The following is a 10,299-nucleotide window of genomic DNA, read 5'->3' as shown; positions in this document are numbered from 1 at the left end:
ACACACACACACACACACACACACACACACACACACACACACACACACACATATATGGAATGGATGAGAGTTATAGCTTGGGATAGGATTACCTGGGAAAACACATAGATCAGCTTAAAAAGGAAGAGGCCTGAGGACCTAATGTTGGTGAGCATGAGCATTTAGGGTAGGGTATGGAGGAAGGAAGAAAGGAAAAAGAGAGGAGATGGATGGAAACAGAGAAAGTGGAGTAACTGCAAAGAATCAATGCCACCATAGCCAGAAAAGAACTTTCAACAGAGAAGTGTTGGAAAGAGATCAAATGAGACAAGGATTTTGGATGTGGCAACAAAGAAATCATTTGAAGAAGTAGTTTCTGTTTTTTGTTTCCTTGTAGAATGTAGAAATGGGAATTAGGTCAGAGTGGGCAGAGAAAGAATTAAAAAATGAGGGAGCAGAGATAATGATTCAGAAGGGTAAGAAAGAGGTAGCAGCAAGCAGAGGATTTGGGTTTGAGAAAGGTTCTAAACAAAACACAATGTTGACTCATGTGACACTTGAATGGCCATCATGCCACTCTCACAGGTCCTGTAGCTGAGTCTGAGCAGTCATTTAGATGGGACAACAGAGCTGCAATTTTGACTGACAGTATTTCTTTCACTGCCAGTTGTGAGGTCTGAGGCAACTTGGACACTTTCTATTGATTCAACCTTTATAACATTCTTAATAAAAACTATCATTTTTTAAATGATAAACTAACATTTACACAAAAGTCCAATTTAATATAATATATGCATTTTTCATGTTTAGTTTTACTTGGAAGGAAGAAGCATGTTGGAAAAACAATATATTTTTGTTTGATTTTATTTATAAGGGAAGGCTGAGGAACTGACCAGATCATCTAAGAGAATCTACCTATATATTTAGTTATAGTTATAGTTATATATCACTATGTGTGTGTGTGTGTGTGTGTGTGTGTATAGTTATATAGTTATGTATCTTTAAAAGGCTGATATCTCTTAAATATTCAACACAGTTTTCAAACACTGCTGCTCAGAGCTATAGGGGAACACCTGGAGTCCATCAGACAGGTCAGTAATTGACAAGAGAGGGGCATCCAAGTTCCTGGAATTTTAACTGGGGATTTGTTATTATGAGGCTTCTGAATAGCATTATATTAAAAAAAAATTGTTAAAATTATCTTTGAAAACCAATGACTTTAGAGACTAGTCCTGTTTGCTTGGCTACTGACAGTAACACTTCCTACTTTTTTGAGTCATGGCTACAAATGGTAAGACTCATGGCCCACTTGGGGCAAAAGGAGAAGGCCAGTGAAAGCCGGAGCTCATTGGCTTGAGGTTATGGTCATCTTGAGGTCTGTAGCTCTGTGGCAGGGATGCTCTGGATCATGGAAAGGTTTAGGATCAAAATGGTACAAAGAAACATTGGGTCTTGTGTAGAAATCTTTAAAGTAAAGAGTTAGTTTGTGTGAGAGGCAGGTGTCCTGAAAAACAGAAAGTGGGATTGCAACCAAGTTGCCTTGTTTTTATTTTTGCATCTTATTTTGTATGTGAGACTGAAGCATGTTGAGAAAAAGAGGTACGGAGTTGAAAATTGTTTTAAGAAAGAAGAGACTTTACCATGTGAATAGGAAGATTAAAAATGAGGAAGAAACAGGGGGCAACAAGACCCAATATTATTTTGGGTGGTGAGAATCAAACATGGAACAATAATTACTAATAAATTGCTTTTAAACTGCTCAGGATTTAGAGTCAGAAAAAACTTCTAGGTTGTGGGATCCTGGTTCTTGGTTGAGTTACTGAATTTCTCTGTCTTCATTTCTTTCATGTTTAAAGTAGGGATAATGAGGGGGTGCCTGGGTGGCTCAGTAGGTTAAGCATTTGACTCTTGGTTTTGGCTCAGGTCATAACCTCACAGTCCTTGAGATGGAGCCTGGGTTGGGCTCTGCACTGACAATGTGGACTCTGTTTGGGATTCTCTTTCTTCCTCTCTCTCTGCCCCTGCCCCACTCATTCTCTCTCTCTCTCTCTCTCTCTCTCTCTCTCTGAAAATAAATAAACATTAAAAAAATAAAGTAGGGATAATAATGTCTGTATCACTGGCTTTTGTGAAGATTAAATGAAATAGTTTATGTAAAGGCCTTAGCATAGGTCTGACATGCAATTAGTGTTCAATAGATACTAACTACTATTACTACTAACCAACATTCATGCATACCAAGATTTACTTTAGGTTCAATTTTTTATTTAGGCTGCAATTTAAAAATAATAGCTGATTAATTTTCTGAAATATTAGCTTCTGTAATTTTTAACATTTAACTAAAATTTAGCACTTAAAAATTATAGACATATGAACTTGTGATGTTCAAGGCAACATCCATAAGACTGTTTCCTGATTTTTCAGCAGAAACTTTGCATGCCAGAAGGGAGTGGCATGATATATTCAAAGTGGTAAAAGAAAAAAGATTTCCAACCAAGAGTAGTCTACCATGTAAAATTATCATTCAAAATTAACATTCAAAAAGGAGAGAGAAAAGGCTTTCCTGACAAGCAAAAACTAAAGGAGTTAGTTCATTACCACTAAATTAGCCTTACAAGAAATGTTATAGGAGGGGCGCCTGGGTGGCGCAGTCAGTTAAGCGTCCGACTTCAGCCAGGTCATGATCTCGCGCTCCGTGAGTTCGAGCCCCGCGTCGGGCTCTGGGCTGATGGCTCAGAGCCTGGAGCCTGTTTCCAATTCTGTATCTCCCTCTCTCTCTGCCCCTCCCCCGTTCATGCTCTGTCTCTCTCTGTCCCAAAAATAAAAAAATAATAAAAAAAGTTTAAAAAAAAAATGTTAAAGGAACTCCTTGACACTAATTAGCACCCAATTAGTGCTAATTAGTGTCAAGGAGTTCCTTTAACATTTCTTGTTAATTAGCACTAATTGGGTGCTAATTAGTAACAAGAAAACATATGAAAGAATAAATCTCATTGGAAAGATAAATATATACTAAAGGTAGTGGATTAATCAATTACAAGGCTACTATAAAGGTTAAAAGGCAAAAATAGTAAAAGTAACTATGATTACAAGAATTAGTTAAGGGATACACAAGATAAAAAGATGTAAAATGTGGAGCGCCTGGGTGACTCAGTCGGTTAAGCATCTGAGTCTTGATTTTAGCTCAGGTCATGATCTTACAGCTCGTGAGTACGAGCCCCGCAATTTGTGAGTTTGAATCCCACATTGGGCTCTGCGCTGACAACATGGAGCTTGTTTAGGATTCTCTGTCCCCTCTCTCTCTCCCCCTCCCCCACTTATTCCCACCCCCCACTTTCTCTCTCAAAAATAAATAAACTTTTAAAAAATGTGAAATGTGACATCAAAAACATAAAACATGAGGGATAGAAAATAAAAATATTAAGCTTTAGAATGGGATCAAACTTAAATGGTTATCAACTTAAAGTAGGTTATTATAAGTTTTATATGTAAGACTTATGGCAACCACAAAGTGAAAACCTATAGTAAACACACAAAAGATAAACAGAAAGGAATATAAGTGTACTAGTAAAGAAAGTCATCAAACCACAAAAGAAGAGCACCAAATAAGAATAGAGAAGAACTACAAAAACAGCCAGTAAACAATTAACAAAATGGCAATAAGTACATTTAAATGTAAATGGACTAAATTCTCCAATTCAAAGATACAAAATGGCTGAATGGGGTAAAATAACAAGACCCATCTATTTGTTGCCTACAACTGACTCACTTTAGATGTAAGGGAACATAAGTCCCTTTAAGTGAAGGGACAGAAAAGGATATTCCATGCAAAAAGAAACCACAAGAAAGCTGGAGTAGTTATAATTATATCAGACACAAAAGACTTTAAAACAAAGACCACAATGAGACACAAATATGGGCATTACAAAATGATAAAGGGGTCAGTCATTCCAACAAGACATAATTTTGTAAATATTTATGCATCTAACATAAGAACACTTAAATATATAAAGGAAACATTAACAGTCCCAAAGGGAGAAATATACAGCAATACAATAATAGCAGGGTATTTTAATAATTTACATATATTAATGGATAGATCATCCAGACAGAAAATCAATACAAAAACATTGGCTCTAAACAACAGATAGACTTAATAGATACAGAACATTCCATTCAAAAGCAACAGAATAAACATTCTTCTCAAGTTAACATTCAGCATTTTCCAGGATATATCATATGTTAGGCCACAAAACAAGTCTTAATAAATTTAAGAGAACTGAAATAATATCAAGCATCTTTTCCAACCACAATGGTATGAAAGTATAAATCACCAACACAAAGAAAACTGGAAAATTTGCAAATATGTAGAGATTAAACAACATGCTACTGAATAAACAATCAAAGAAGAAATAAAAGAAATATAAAAATACCTTGAGACAAATGAAAATGGAAATGTATCAAAATTTATGGGATGCAGCAAAAGCAGTTCTAAGAGGGAAGTTCATAGTGATAAATACCTACCTCAAGAACAAGAAAAGTCTCAAACAACCTAACTTCACACCTCAAAGAACTAGAAAAAGAACAAACAAAGCCCAAAGTTGGTAGAAGGAAGGAAATAACAAAGAGCAAGGTAGAAATAATCAAGTAGAGACTAAACAGACAATAGAGAAGATAATTAAACTAAGAGCCAGTTCTTTGAAAAGATGAAGTTGACAAGCCTTTAGCTAGACTCACCAACAAAAAAAAGAGAGAGGACTCAAATAAATACAATCAGAAATGAAAGAGGAGATGTTACAACTGCCACCACAGAAATACAAAGGATCGTAATAGACTACTATGAATAATTAAATGCCAACAAATTGGACAACCTAAAAAAAATGAATAAATTCCTAGAAACATACAATCTATAAAGACTGAATCATGATGAAAAAGAAAATCTGAACGGACTCAGTACTACTACAGAGATTGAATCAATAATCAAAAACTTCCCCAATAAACAAAAGTCCAGGACCAGATTCCTTCACTGGTAAATTCCAGTCAACATTCAAAGAAGAATTAATACCAATTCTTCTCACACTCTTCCAAAAAATATAAGAGAAGGGAACTCTACTAAACTCATTTTACAAGTCCAGCATTACCCTGATACCAAAACTAGACAAGGATGCCACAAGAAAAAATAGGCTTTGTTAATATCCCCAATGAACAAAGATGAAAAAAATTCTCAACAAACTATTAGCAAGCCAAATTCAGCAATATGTTAAAAGGATCATATACCACAATCAAGTGTTATTTATTCCAGGGATGCAAAGATGGTTCAACATCTGCAAATCAACCAATGTGATATACAGTAAAACCTTGGACTGCAAGTAACTTACTTGTTCTGTGAGTGTTCTGCAATACAAGCAAACATTTCTAATAAATTTTAACTTGATAGACAAATGATGTCTTGCAATATGAGTAGCACATGATGCCAAATGTCACATGATCACAACTGAACCAAGGACTCTTTTCTCTCTCGCTCCCTGCGGGAGTGTGGGTGATTGTCCCCCATGCTCCGATGCTCAGTCTCAGGCCGTGGTCCTTGGCAGAAATCAGTGATTTTTCAGTACCTTGGAAGGTGCCCACAGCTGGCACTAGTGTATTTTTTTTGTCACTTCAAAGCAATTATGGACAGTCTTTTGCTTTTCCATACAAGAGTAAACTTAAGAATGCTTTGCTTCACTCTAGGTCAGACTGCTTTCCTCTGCTGCCTTATTGCTAGTTACATTAAATGCAGTATATGACAAGACTTTTTTTAATACTGCACTGCACTGTAGTCAACATCTGTGTGAGCCTATACAATGGTCCCCATGCAGGAAAAGATTCCAATGAGCCAATAGATAGCGGTGATTCCATTAGTGATAGTGGAAGTCATCTTACACAATAACCTTCCTCTCTCTTGTCTCCCTTACACCAGCCACGAAGGTTTTCAAAGATAAGTGCAGGTTAACTTGTTTATTTTTCTTTATATTTTGTATTTTATTGTGTCTTATATTATGGAATTATAATTATTTTTATATGAATATTTTTGTGTTGTGGAATGAATCATCTGAGTTTCCATTATTTCTTATGGGAAAATTCACTTAGATATACAAGTGCTTTGGATTACAAGCATGTTTCTGGAATGAATTATGCTCACAAACCAAGTTTACTGTAACACATTAACAAAATGAAGGCCAAAAGGACAAAAATCATATATGGTCAACTAAACAGATGCAGAACAATCATTTGACAAAATTCAACATCCATTTATGACAAAAACTCAAAAAAGTGGGTATAGAGGAAATGATCCTCAACATAATAAAGGCCATATATGATGAGCCCACAGTTTACATCCTACTCAATTGTGAAAAGGTGAAAGTCTTTCCTATAACATCAGGAACAAGACAAGGATGTCCACTCTCACTACTTTTATTTAACATAGCATTGATGTGGCAACAAAAATAAATAAAAAGCATCCAGATTGAAAAGTAAACTTTACTTATTTGCAATAAGAAAAACTCTATTTGCAGATGACATGATAGTAGAGAAAACCCCAAAGACTCCATTAGTTCTGTTAGAACTAATAAAATTCAGTTAAGTTGCAGGATACAAAATCAATATGCAAAATTATGTTGTTTTTTATACACCGATAAACTATCAGAAAGAATAAAGAAAACAATCCCATTTATAATTAAAAAGAATAAAATACCTAAAAATAAATTTAACCAAGGAGACAAAAGACCTGTATATTGAAAATGACAAAGACATTAATCAAAGAAATTGAGGAAGACACAAATAAGCAGAAAAATATTCTATCCTCATGGATTGGAAAATCAACATTGTTAAAATGCCCATACTACCTTAAACAATCTATAGGTCCAATGCAATCCCTATCAAAATTCCAATGATATTTTCCAAAGAAATAGAATAAATAATCCTAAAATTTGTATGGAACCACAGAAAACTATAAATAGCCAAAGCAATTGTGAGAAAGAACAACAAAGCTGGAGCATCACACTCCTTGATCTCAAAATATTTTACAAAGGTATAGTAATTAAAAGAGTGTAGTTTTTCCATAAAAACAGACACACAGATCAATGGAACAGAATACAGAGTCAAGAAAGAAACCCACACATGTATGGCCAATTACTTTATGACAAAGAAGCCAAAAATATACAATGAGGAAAGGACTGTCATTTCAATAAATGATGTTGGCAAAACTGGACAGCAACATGCAAAAGAATGAAAGCTACTTCATTAAAAAAAATGAAAGTCAACTACCACCTTACACCATCCACAAAACTTAACTCAAAATGGATTAAAATTTGTTATGTAAAATTTCAAACCATAAAACTCCTAGAAAAAAATAGGTGGTACTCTTCCTGATATAGGTGTTGATGATGATTTTTTTAATCTGACACCAAAAGCAAAAGCAACAACAACAAAATAAATAAGTGGGATGACATCATACTAAAAAGCTTCTGCACAGCTAGTATATATATATGGAATATATGGATATATATGGAATATATGGATATATATATATATATGGAATATATATAGAGAGAATATATATATGTATATATATATAGAGAGAATATATATATGTGTGTATATATATATAGAGAGAATATATATATATATATAGAGAATATATATATATATGGAATATATGGATATTTTTCAGCTATAAAAAATAAAATTTGTCATTTGTGACAATATGGATGAAACTGAGTCATGTGTGATGAAATGGATGAACTTAATGAGCGTTATGCTAATTTAAATATGTCAGACACGTTTGTTCTATTATCTGAGGTCAAATTTTTAAAAAAATAAATATGAACTTGTAAACAAAATATGGCTTTTATGGGTAAACCTTGAAATAACCCAGAAGTAAAATTTTAAGAAATTTTGCAGATGATAGCTTTCAGGTGAACTATTTGTGAAACAAATGAAAGCAACCATACCTGGTAATATACCAGGCCATGCACTCATTTGTTGTTTAATAATACTTTATTACAAGTTACTAGATATAATTAAACAAAAGAAACCTTAACATATATATCTTCAGATATTATTATACTTCTAACAGCAATATTCAAGCGCTAATGAGTTTTTAATTTTGACTCTAAAATATATGTGATATTTTAGATGTTTGGTGATAGGTGTTGAATTCATCACCCTAGAGTACCTGTGAATTTATCATTCTAAAGTTCTTCTGGATGTCAGAGGTTTGAGAATTTGGTGAAAGCCTTAGAAAAAGTCTGAAAAGCATATGTATAATTTTACATACAACTTCTAGGGTTCACAGACACTCTGAAACAATTTATAAAACCTGAAGTTTATGAATCCCAGATTGTCAGTCCTTGGACTGAATTCTTAAAGGAATGAATTTTACAAGGATTCTCTGGGATGTATTAGACATATTGGAATATTTGGAGTAACAGAAACTTCCTTGATCTCCCTGAAATAGCCCATGCTATTTCTTAAAATGAAGTTAGGAATACCCTGATGACATTTATCAAGACAGGAAGGCCTATGGTTACCATAAAGCCCTTGAATAAGCAAAAATGAGATGCGCAGACACCCTCAACAGAGTTATCCTACCCAAAATGCCAAGGTTGAGAAATCCTGCTTTAGACATACTTTTAAAGCCAGTCTTTGAAGATATTGAGGTGGGGAGTTTTGCTGTCATTCATTGTATACCATTTGCTTCTATATTTAGAATTTTAGGTTTTAGTCTATGCCTGGAAAAATGGTGCTAGTTATTCTTAAGAAAAATATTTTCCATTTAAAATAAAATCTTTCAATGTATACAACACCAGGGAATGTCAAGAAAGTATGGCTATCTCGGCAGTATTCTAGAAGGTTAAAGCAATATCAGAATTACTTATATCTAAAAATTGACATCTTCCTGTCTGTACCATAGGACCAACATGAAAGAGGTAGTAAAAGAGTCAGGGAACAAATGGCCAGTTTGAGGGCTCTTTGTGACATTCTCTCTTGACTGCATTAGAATATAGATCCTTTAAATAACAATATAGGTTGATTCATTATCTAATTTATACAAGAGCTCCAAACACAAATTTCTTACCTCATTTGGGACACTGAGATGCTTGTATGTCTCTATTATTTTATAGAAACATAAATTACAAGCAAATGTAATTTCAAAGATAAATAAACAAACAACAAACAAAAGGAAAGATTTATCAGGGAGTTTGATGACATGATATGTTCTTTGTTTTCTGAGAGAGGTTACAAGAAACTGAATTTTTATATCATCACCTTTCCAGAAGGAAAACTCACTATGTGGTGTTGTTGGGGGCCACAGACTCTGTGTAGAACATATTCTTGAGGGGTTCTCATGGATTCAAATGCAAGGTAAACTGAAACAACACAAATTGACAACAGCAGGTGATAAAAAAATGTTAAAGAAACACAAGAATTTTGATATTATCCTCAGACATGCGCATTATATGTAATTCAGATAGTTATTGACTTTTCACTGATCAATATTAGAAAGCAGATATTTTTACACACACACACACACACACACACACACACACACACACACACACACACCACACCACACCACCACCACCACCACCACCACCCTGAAGTTAAAAAGAAACACATTATTGGTATTCTGTTTCTGGCATTGTGGATCAGCCTCCCTTACAAGCCAAAAACTAATGAAAATGAGAATTCTGAGTTCCTACCTTAAGAAATATTTGCCAAATTCAAGTGAACTTGAAATTCAATTTTCACAGGCTGTTGGTGTTGAAGACATATACTGGCAGGAGGCAAAACTACTCAAGGTAAGAGGTTTAATAGGTAATTCTCCCAGCATAGAATCTCGATGGGCTAAATCTCCAATTAAAGGGCTAACTAGAGGGGCGCCTGGGTGGCGCAGTCGGTTAAGCGTCTGACTTCAGCCAGGTCACGATCTCGCAGTCCGTGAGTTCGAGCCCTGCGTCGGGCTCTGGGCTGATGGCTCAGAGCCTGGAGCCTGTTTCTGATTCTGTGTCTCCCTCTCTCTCTCTGCCCCTCGCCCGTTCATGCTCTGTCTCTCTCTGTCCCAAAAATAAATAAACGTTGAAAAAAAAAAATAAAGGGCTAACTGGAAGAAAATAGAAAAATTAACTGTCTTAAAACTTGACAATGGGTTTGGGGGAAAAGAGGCTTTCCCAATAATTTTAACAAATCAGTACAAGAGCATTTGCAAACTAAAGTCGTATCATCTAGGTAGTTCAAAAAGGCTACTAGTAATTCATTAGTTCAAAGATGTTTTAGGTT

At 34.6% G+C, this 10,299-nt stretch overlaps 1 long non-coding RNA gene across 1 annotated transcript; it reads right to left on the bottom strand.

Moving 5' to 3' along the window:
* Nucleotides 1-8,875: 8,875 nt before the first annotated feature.
* On the bottom strand, nucleotides 8,876-9,891 carry LOC121029134 (uncharacterized). Its single transcript, XR_005789608.1, has 2 exons — nucleotides 9,723-9,891; nucleotides 8,876-9,389 (listed from the first exon to the last, which is right to left on the bottom strand). It is a non-coding gene; the product is annotated as an uncharacterized LOC121029134 (long non-coding RNA).
* Nucleotides 9,892-10,299: the final 408 nt, after the last annotated feature.

Source organism: Herpailurus yagouaroundi, unplaced genomic scaffold (genome assembly GCF_014898765.1).
Source record: "Herpailurus yagouaroundi ecotype Mexico unplaced genomic scaffold, PumYag 139, whole genome shotgun sequence".
Classification (NCBI taxonomy): domain Eukaryota; kingdom Metazoa; phylum Chordata; class Mammalia; order Carnivora; family Felidae; genus Herpailurus; species Herpailurus yagouaroundi.
The sequence above is the reverse complement of the archived record's forward strand: the minus strand, read 5'-3'. Positions and strand labels throughout refer to the sequence as shown.